The sequence below is a fragment of the Fukomys damarensis genome, unplaced genomic scaffold (genome assembly GCF_012274545.1).
Source record: "Fukomys damarensis isolate Sample0158 unplaced genomic scaffold, DMR_v1.0_HiC HiC_scaffold_29, whole genome shotgun sequence".
Lineage (NCBI taxonomy): Eukaryota > Metazoa > Chordata > Mammalia > Rodentia > Bathyergidae > Fukomys > Fukomys damarensis.
In genome coordinates, this window is record NW_022900941.1 from 3,891,347 (window position 1) to 3,900,440 (window position 9,094).

Sequence of the window (9,094 nt, forward strand, 5' to 3'; positions counted from 1 at the left end):
TTTTTTTTTTTTTTGTCTACTTGATCTGCCTGTTTGTGACAATGAGATATTGAGGTCTCCTCTGTTACAATTGTGTCAGTGCTTAACTGATTTTTTTATGTCTGTTAATATTTGTTTTATATAGTTTGGTACACTAGTATTTGGTGCATATATATTTATGACTGTTATCGCTTCCTCTTGGAGTCTTTCCTTTACAAGCATGTAGTGATCTTTTTTGTCCATCTTGATCAGCCTTGGCTTGATGTTCACTTCGTCTGCAAATAGAATAACTACTCCTGCTTTTATCAGGGTTCTTGTTACATGAAGTATTATTTTCTGTCCCTTGATTTTCAGTCTATGAATTTGTTTGTTAGTTAAATGTATTTCCTATATGCAGCATATTATAAGATTGTTTCTTGACTTATTCTGTCAACTTGTTTCTTTCGATTGGTTGGTTGAGAACATATACGTTGCCTCTTTAATTGCTTGCCTTGCTTAGTGGATTCTTTTTATTGGTGTTGTTGTAATCATAGTCTTCATTGTCATGAAAATACGGAATGCTTCATGAATTCATGGGTCATTTTTGTGCAGGGACCATGCTAATATTCTCTGTTTTATTCCAATTTCAATATATGTGCTACTGAAGCAAGCACACACTTAAATTATTTTTAAACCAATACTGAAATATTTTTGCCCCTCTCATATTCTATGGTGAGATTTACTATCTTTTCTCTTCTTACTTTTTTTAACTTTGTCAATTTTATTTGATTTCTCTTTCTAACTTGATAGGTTTTTTCTTACTTATCCTTCTGCTTACCCCATCCATACACTCATATATGTACACCATTTCTGCCCCTCAGTTTGAAATTTTAAAATGCTTGCAAAATTGGCTAATGATTATTTTTTAACTCGAGAGATCACAATAAGATAATTTTACATCTAATTAAAAATCATATATTTGTCAATTCTATGTCAGTACTGTTTTAGTTACTCAACTCCCACCTGGAAAAATTATCTATTAAAATTTATGTCTTGGCTAACATCATCATCTTCTAACTTTTGCATTTTGCTTGAGTATTTATAAATGTTACCTCCAGTTTTTATAAATATTTATAGTATCATATGTCTTTTGTGATTTCTAATTTATTCATTCATGAAAAAAATTTTAACATCTTGCTAGTTTTAGTATAATCATTATTTGCTATTTTCTTCATCTTCCTTTATCTTGAAATTTGTCTGTGGAATACATTGGAGAAGAAAGGCAGGTACCAGTGACAGTGATCTCTTTTCCATGAGGACAGTGCTTTGGAAACGCTGCATGTCTAAGTGTTGACTTTGTTTGCCTTGAAGGGTTTATTTATTCACTGAAATAAACTTTACTGAGCACTACTGTGTGGATACGAGAGAAGCATGTCAGAACCCAGCCAGGCCATTCAGTCGTGTAATTATTGTCAATTTCTTAGCTTTTGCTTTCAATGAGATAAGAAGCAATTCACATCTTTGAGCAGAAGAAAGACATGCTGCTTCACGTTTTTTAAGGATTTATCCATCAAATAACTAATAAAGAGAAAAAGAAATAAAAGTAAATACCAAGATACCAGATTAGAATTCATTGCAATCATCTGGAAAAGAAACGATGGTAGCTTGCATACGATGATGACGGTGGAGGTGAAGGAAAGTGTTCGGGCCCTGAGTTTGTTTTGGAGGAAGAGAAGACTCAAGGTTAGTATTCACTGTATAATGTTTGTGAGAGAAACTGGGAATATCACCAAGGATTGGGTTTCAGCAACCTGAGGAATGGAGTTGTTATATACCGTGAACAGCAAGTTTTGATGAAACAAAATTTGAACAGTATTGATATTTTTGTTTTAGAATTGCTATTTGTTACTTAAATGGAAAACAAATGTCAAACATACAGTTAGATACCCAAGTCCAGAACTCAGAAGTAGGTATTTAGAGAAACTGGATCCAGAATTCATACTTTATATTTTTTTTTCTCAAGAATCTGTGGATATGAAATTTATTTCTCTCATCTAGTGTTATGCCTCATGAAGTTAATAATACATTTTTAGAAATATGAAACACAAACAAAAACCTGCTACATTCCCTTTACTTGGGGGAAGAGGAACCAGATTGTCCTTACTGATATTTATCTTACAGTTATATGGTCCCATTAAAAAAATCTTACATTTATAAACTAATTTCTGATGTTCTTATTTGAGTTTCTAAATTTTTTCTGATGTAAGGTATACTCGTAGCCTTTTCTACACCTTCAGATTTATTGTCTTCTGAATGATTTCTGATTATTGGAAGTTGCAGGGCAAAAGAAATGCACTGTAAAGTATAGATAAATAATCTTTATTGATTTTACTACATTTAGCATCATCAAGCTTATATTAAGGTAATATTGCAGAAATTTTCACTTTAAGCTCCTTATTCAAATTTATTGTTTTTTTTTCTTCTTATAGCACGAAGTTAACTTATTTCAGTCACCTGGAAAGTATGTGCCAGCTACTTATTTTGTGTAGGGCTATAGCATTTTTTTCTTTTTAGTATCAGATATCACAACAGGCTGCAGGCTCACCAAGTCTAGGGTCCTAGATATTTGGCTAAATTACACGTGCTGAGGCAAAGACCTCTTCATATACCTTATGCATCTACTTCTTTCTATTTTGATGTGGACTTTGAAATCTGTTATCTCCCCAGCCATTCCTTTTCCATGTCTTGGACTCAGTTTTCGGCCATGGCCTTTCTGTGGCATATTATTTTTCAGATGTCAATTCTTCATCAGTACAAATTTTCTAACTTTTTAAAAAGAGTCAGCTTCAAATTCATCTCAGTTTGTTATAATTTCTTATTAATCATCAAGATTATGTCCTTTTCATGTTCAGACAAATCAATTTATGTGTTATCGATCATTCTGATTCATGGAGTTAATCCTTTAACTCCTTTCTTTCCGTTTCTCACATGCAATCATTATTTCTCTCCTTTTATGCTGTAAAATGTCTTCGTAACATGTACACTTTTGTTTTGTTGACTTAAACTTCCACAGCTCAGGCAACAACACATGCTATTTGTCTCAAAACATTGTTTGAGTTAGTGCATATCCTTTCTATTTTCCTAAACATCGAGATCCTCTTTCATTGTGAATTTAATGTGAAGGCCTAGATGATTTTGGTTTGAATACCTAATTTAAAAGGTGGACTTAGGCTAGCATGGCCTTGTCAGTTGTTTTAAAACAGATTTTCTTTCTATATTTTTCTTTGATTTCCTGAGGAATCTGAGGAACTCAGTCAGTTTCCTGTGCGTGAAGATGGGCTGATTTACCCTCACTGTCATCAGCTGACAGCTATTCTTATGGCTCTAAGCACAGAAGGATTTTATTCTCCCCACATTCTGCCCTCACCTCCTTGATCCCCTAGATCAGAAAGTATTGTTCCTGAGGCTTCGTAATTCTCTCTATATTGAGGATCCCGGGAAAAATGGGCACAGCTTGGTCATATACCTACTTCCGGGTCCCAACTAAAGTGATACCAAGCCCCATCTCTTGTTGTTACTGCCCTGTACTTGTCTTTCTAAATTATAGGCAATATGTTTTTGGCTTCCTACATTTTAACTTTGCTGTAATAGTTGTGTTACTCTTTAAGGAAAAGTAGATTTTTTTTTTTTTAGGATTTTAGGATCTTCTTTCAAGTGAAATAATTCCAGTGATGAGAACCCTAAGATCTTCTGTCAACTTTGATTCATTGCTGTCATACTGACTAAGAATGTGCAGAGCCCACTGGCAGACACCTTTAGAAAAATAAAATCTCTAAATTTCTAGAATATGCATGTGTGTTAGTGTATTCATTTGATATACTTGGTGGAATGTATCTATGTTAATCCTGCATGCCCATACTTCTTGAAGATCTATTTTCCAATTAAGAATCTCATTTTGGCCAATGGAATGGAAATAAAAGGAACATTGTTTCAGTAGTTTTCTCAGTACCACTTGCTAGTAAATGTTTGAGAGTTATGAAAGGATTTTTCTCTCTAGTTATTTCTTCTGGGAGCCCTAATATGGGTCTGGATCTGTGAGTATAACTGACCTAGGAACAGACTTACACCAAATTAATTTATTGTGAATGAGAATTATTTGTTGTTACAGCCCATTGCAACTGGGAACTACTTGTTACTTCAGCCTGATCTGCCCTGAGGAGGATATCTCATATTTATTTATTTTGGTTGCACAGTTGGATTTAGAGAGAAGTTAAGAAAAATTTCCCAGGTTATCATTTTCCCCTTGAATATGGTAAATCTAATACAAATCAAAAATTGGATTTCATTAAATTGAAAGGCATTATGAGATTTACCATTTTACCTTAGAATTCATCTGCCCAGAAGGCCATAAGAAAAACACAGATTACATTAATTCTTATCTGTGCTTATATCTAGTTTAAAATTTTATTTTGTCTATTATATTTCTGGGTACACTCAGTGATCAAAAATTTGAATCTACTCTCAGATTTGACTAAAAATTTACAGTGAATGTCCTAATAACCAAACTTTTTCAGAAACACAATGAAGCCTTTGATCTGTTACATCAAGATGACATATGTTTATTTATGGCATCAAGTGATTTAGTAAATTGTTCATGTTTAAATCACCAGTAAGGAAGGCAATAATGATAATAGTTTGATATTCATCTTACTCAAAATCAAGTACTCTTTCTTCTATAATTATTAGTTTCCCCTTTACTCTTCTTTCAGAGGTAAGGCTTATAAGATTAATTAAAGAATATTGTATAAATAACACTGCTCATTACATTGAATTGTCTATCAAAATTGATTTAAAGACTGGTGTTTTGTATACCATCATAGAGAGATGTGAGCAGCTCAAGAATTGTCAAGACCACCAGGAGTGAGTCTAGCAAGTCGGAGAGAACGGCTTGAGGGTGACAGGTGGGTGGCAGGAGAACATGTATCAACCCATCTTTGGGTATCTGAGCCTCTGTTCTCACTGTTGACAGAGTGTATGAGATATCAAATTGTTGAAAGTAAAGAGAGTTTGATGACTTCTGTCATTGAGAAAAATAGATACTTCACTATTGAGAAATTCTAGCAACGAAAAAGTGCATTCATGTGTTAGAGTGACATTCCATGGTGATTATTCCCACACTTGTATGTCAAGGTCCAATTGTTCCTGTCCCACACTTCACATAAAGAGAATAAAGTCACCATCAGCAAAATCTGTGCTACTTATTTTGGGCTTACATTATGCGTAGCTTGAAAACGACGAAGTAAATTGGGCTCTTTCGTGTTTCCCTCTAAGTGGAATATGCTATTTTCCTACATCTTTCTTATATTTTAAGACTAAGTTTAAGATAAGTCAGAAAAATCACTCTGTGAAACTACTGTATTCTCATTAAGCCTGTGATCCTTTCAATGAGTTGCACATTCTGTTATTATTAGGAAGAGCCAAATAAATGTTTACTGAATGAATATTAGATGAGTAGAAAGTAAGAATATTTTAGTTGTTTTGATCTAAATAATTATTAAATTTGTAGGGTTACAAATCTTAAGAGTCAATAAGATTCCTCGACAAAATGACACAATAAAATTTAAATCTCTTTCTCTCCCTCTCATGTGTGTGTGTATGTGTGTGTGTATGTGTGATGGTGAATACAAAAACAACTGAAACTCTCACACATTGCCAGTGTGACTATCACATGTCACAGCCACTTTAGGAAGCAATTTAACAGTTAAGTCAAGTATAAAATCATTGTAAGCCTGAGCAATCCATTCTTAGGAATTTACTAACTAGAAATAAAAACATGTATTTCCATACAGAGTACTTTTATTTAAACAGCCAAGAAGGAACCTAAACAATCAGTATGGAAACAATCTAAATGTTCATCAAATGTAGAATTGTATGTAGAATTGTGATAGACCAATTCTATGTATTATTCTCAGCAGTTAAAAATATATTAGGTATTGATGCATCCAGCAGGAGTGAGTTTCAAAAGCATATAATAGGTGAAAAAAGTCAGACGCAAAGTATTGCATATTATGTGATTTCATTTAGAAAGTATTTTTGAAAATACCAAAAAATATTAGGTTGTCACCATCTACCAACTGATAGAAGAAAGTCACAGATTTAAAATGGAAATGTTTTGTATTTTGACTGTTGTAGTGGCTAAGTGACAATATGTATTTGACTAAACTCTTCACTTAAACAATGTGAATACTACTGTAATTTATATCTCAACAAAGCTGAAAAATGGCCTCAAAATATGACATTTTGTTCTCTTCTCTTAATGAAATAAAATATTGTGCACTCTTCTCTGTGTGATCGTTATAATGCGAGAACTATCTACTATAAACTATTAAATTTTTGCATGTTGAAGAAAATCCACATATTGAATGTCTCTGTGCCAATACCATATTGTTTTTTGTGCAATGCTTTCAATCATTCAAGCAACACCACGGGTAACACAGCCTAAAATTGCACCATTGCAATACTTTGTGAAGTGTAAACGTGGTGCCATTGGGTACCCATGCCACACACATGAGGCAAATTCTGTTTGACAACAAAGCCGTCATGCCAAGTCTTCCTTGCAACATGTAAATGGGATCATGCTAGTTTTCTATGAGCCTTTCAAGCCCACTGCACATGGAGTGGCATCGTGCTCCTGTCACAGCCTCTCCTGGCCCACGTGCAGAGGCTGTGCAACACTCTTCTCTCCCTTCTCCCCACGGTTTTCCAAACAGCACACGGGCAAAGCTCTTCTCAGACAAAGGAAAGTCTATATGTTGCGCTCACTTTCTGCAAACCCCTATTTCTATTTTTACATAAAGAATTGTTTTCTTTCTTCAGAGTTCAGCCTAAATGGCCTCTCTTTAGACATATCTTTCACGATACTCCATGTGAATAGGCAGACTTTCCTTTGCTGTTATTTACATATTATCGTCTCTCCTCGCCAGTTCAAACCTGTACATTGCTGGAACATAATAAGTACTTGAAACACATTTTGAATAAATGAATGAATAAACTAATGAAGAAGATAAGGCAGCCAATAGCTGGCACACAGAAAAATCTGTTAAAAGTTTGGTACAAAGGGAAAGACCACCTAAGGGAAACTTGTGGTTGGCAAAGCTGAAATCTGAAGTCTGCATGTATTAATGAAAATCAATAAATAGCAATAGGGCTTGCTAGAAAGACAGAAGCTGGGGTTGAGTCAATTAAGAATGCTGTCTGTATGTAAATTAGAAACATCAACTAAATTAAACTGTTGGAAATGGAAGATTAAAGGAATATTAATGAGCTGATAGAAACTTGATAAGATTTCCAAAATGGTTTTTCATTGTTTGCTTGTTTTACTTTAGTTAGAATCAAATATGAGGAAAAGGTATTCCGAGGGTGCCTATCTATGCCTTCTCGATGTCTCACAAATGCTATTTGCTGAAGGGTACTGCCTAGGAATCTTCATCATCCAAGCTGCAGTGAAAGACAAGCTGAGCTCTTTTCAGTCTTCCATGCACATCAGGACTTAATCAGGGTTCTTTCGAATATTAGCGTATGCTCCACAAAATGTTTTCTTGCTCCCGTTTGTTTTGCAGTAATTACTATGGTGCTCCTGAACTAACTCTGGCGATGCTGAAGTTGTTGCCAGAATTCCCCACACCTCAGTGGGATCCCATGTCCTCACCACCCATCTCCAGAAACAGGTCCTAGCAGGAGGCTGAGCTGCGCAGAGCAAATTTTCTCATTGTGGATGGTCACCCTGTCCAGAACAGCATACCTGTTTGCATGCACCCACTGACACATCGAGATTAATCTTTTCGGGCCAGGGATTTAGCTCAGTGGTTCTGGAGACTGTCTAGCAAGCGCAATCCCCGGCACCAAAAAAACAAAAAAAGATTGATCTTTTCTTTTCCCCATTTCCACAGTTAACACAATAAAGCCATTCTGTTTCATCCCCTTCACAGGATGTGCCCTTGCCTGTAACTCTGCCTGCTGTTCACTGCTTTCAGCTATGCTGAGCTCTCATAATAGCCATCTAATGTCAAAGCGGCAGATCCCTTAGGTGGGTTCACTATCATCCTGTCCGTTTCCTTCCAGTGATCTCAGTTTGTCTTCTGGAGCTTAAGGGTCAGTCACGAAGAATGCTTCGTGTTTCTTCAAACTCTTCACCTCCTTGCTCTAACTTAAATCTAGCTGATTATGACGATGTCACTGTCTTTTAAAGAGAAAGTTATTCTTTTTTTTCCGGGAACGTTTCCTTTTCTGCTCACCCCAGAAATATAATCTTCCTTGCTAGTATGTCCAAATAAATCTGAATCTGAATGCCCTAATAAGCTTTTCTCATTTTGTATTTTTCTAGAAAACACCTGTGGTGAAATCCATCTTAGCCTAGTATATTCCTTCATCAGGACAGCTGATCAAGTTTATTGAAAATGAAATATACCCCAAAGTGCTGACTGTTCGCCTGTAGAATACTGGATATCTCAGGTAGACTCTCAAATTGTTTAGCAGGATTGACAGATATCTTTTCTCGAAACACTATGAAATGTTTTATGAAAGACTTTACAAAAGGCTATTTTACGTATGTGAGTCTTCTTACTATTAGTGCCCACTTTTCTGTTCATACCTGTATGGAAACATTATCGAAAAAGGTATTAACCACCTCCATTCATTCACCTTCGCCTCCATGTTGGACTCTGGTTTCCGCCACGACCCTGTGTACATTACGAACGATCCAGACCACTGATGCATCAAAGATCGTGAATCTAGTGGGGAATGGTCAGTGAGTACCCAACTCACCTCAGAGCTCGCCTGTCACCTACTGGGTCACACCGTCATCGAACAGCTCCTTCACTTGGCTTTCACATCTTACAGTCCTCTTTTCCCCTCTGTCCTCACCAGCTTGACCTCTGCTGTCTTCTCTCATTGTGCTCTCCCTTTCCAGATAACACCAACTGATTCCTCATAGTGGAGGGCCTGCCGATGGCCCCCAAATGTGAATCTTTATCCACGATACCTACTGTGAACTTCTGATTCTTACAAATGACCCCCTGACAATTCTTCCTGTCTCCGAAATTATTACAGTCATTAACAAATCTTGACTTCTATCTCA

The 9,094-nt window shown here is 35.8% G+C and overlaps 1 non-coding gene across 1 annotated transcript; it reads right to left on the reverse strand.

Annotated features, from left to right (window-relative positions):
* Positions 1-525: 525 nt before the first annotated feature.
* LOC117283708 lies at positions 526-632 on the reverse strand. Its single transcript, XR_004514739.1, has one exon. It is a non-coding gene; the product is annotated as a U6 spliceosomal RNA (small nuclear RNA).
* Positions 633-9,094: the final 8,462 nt, after the last annotated feature.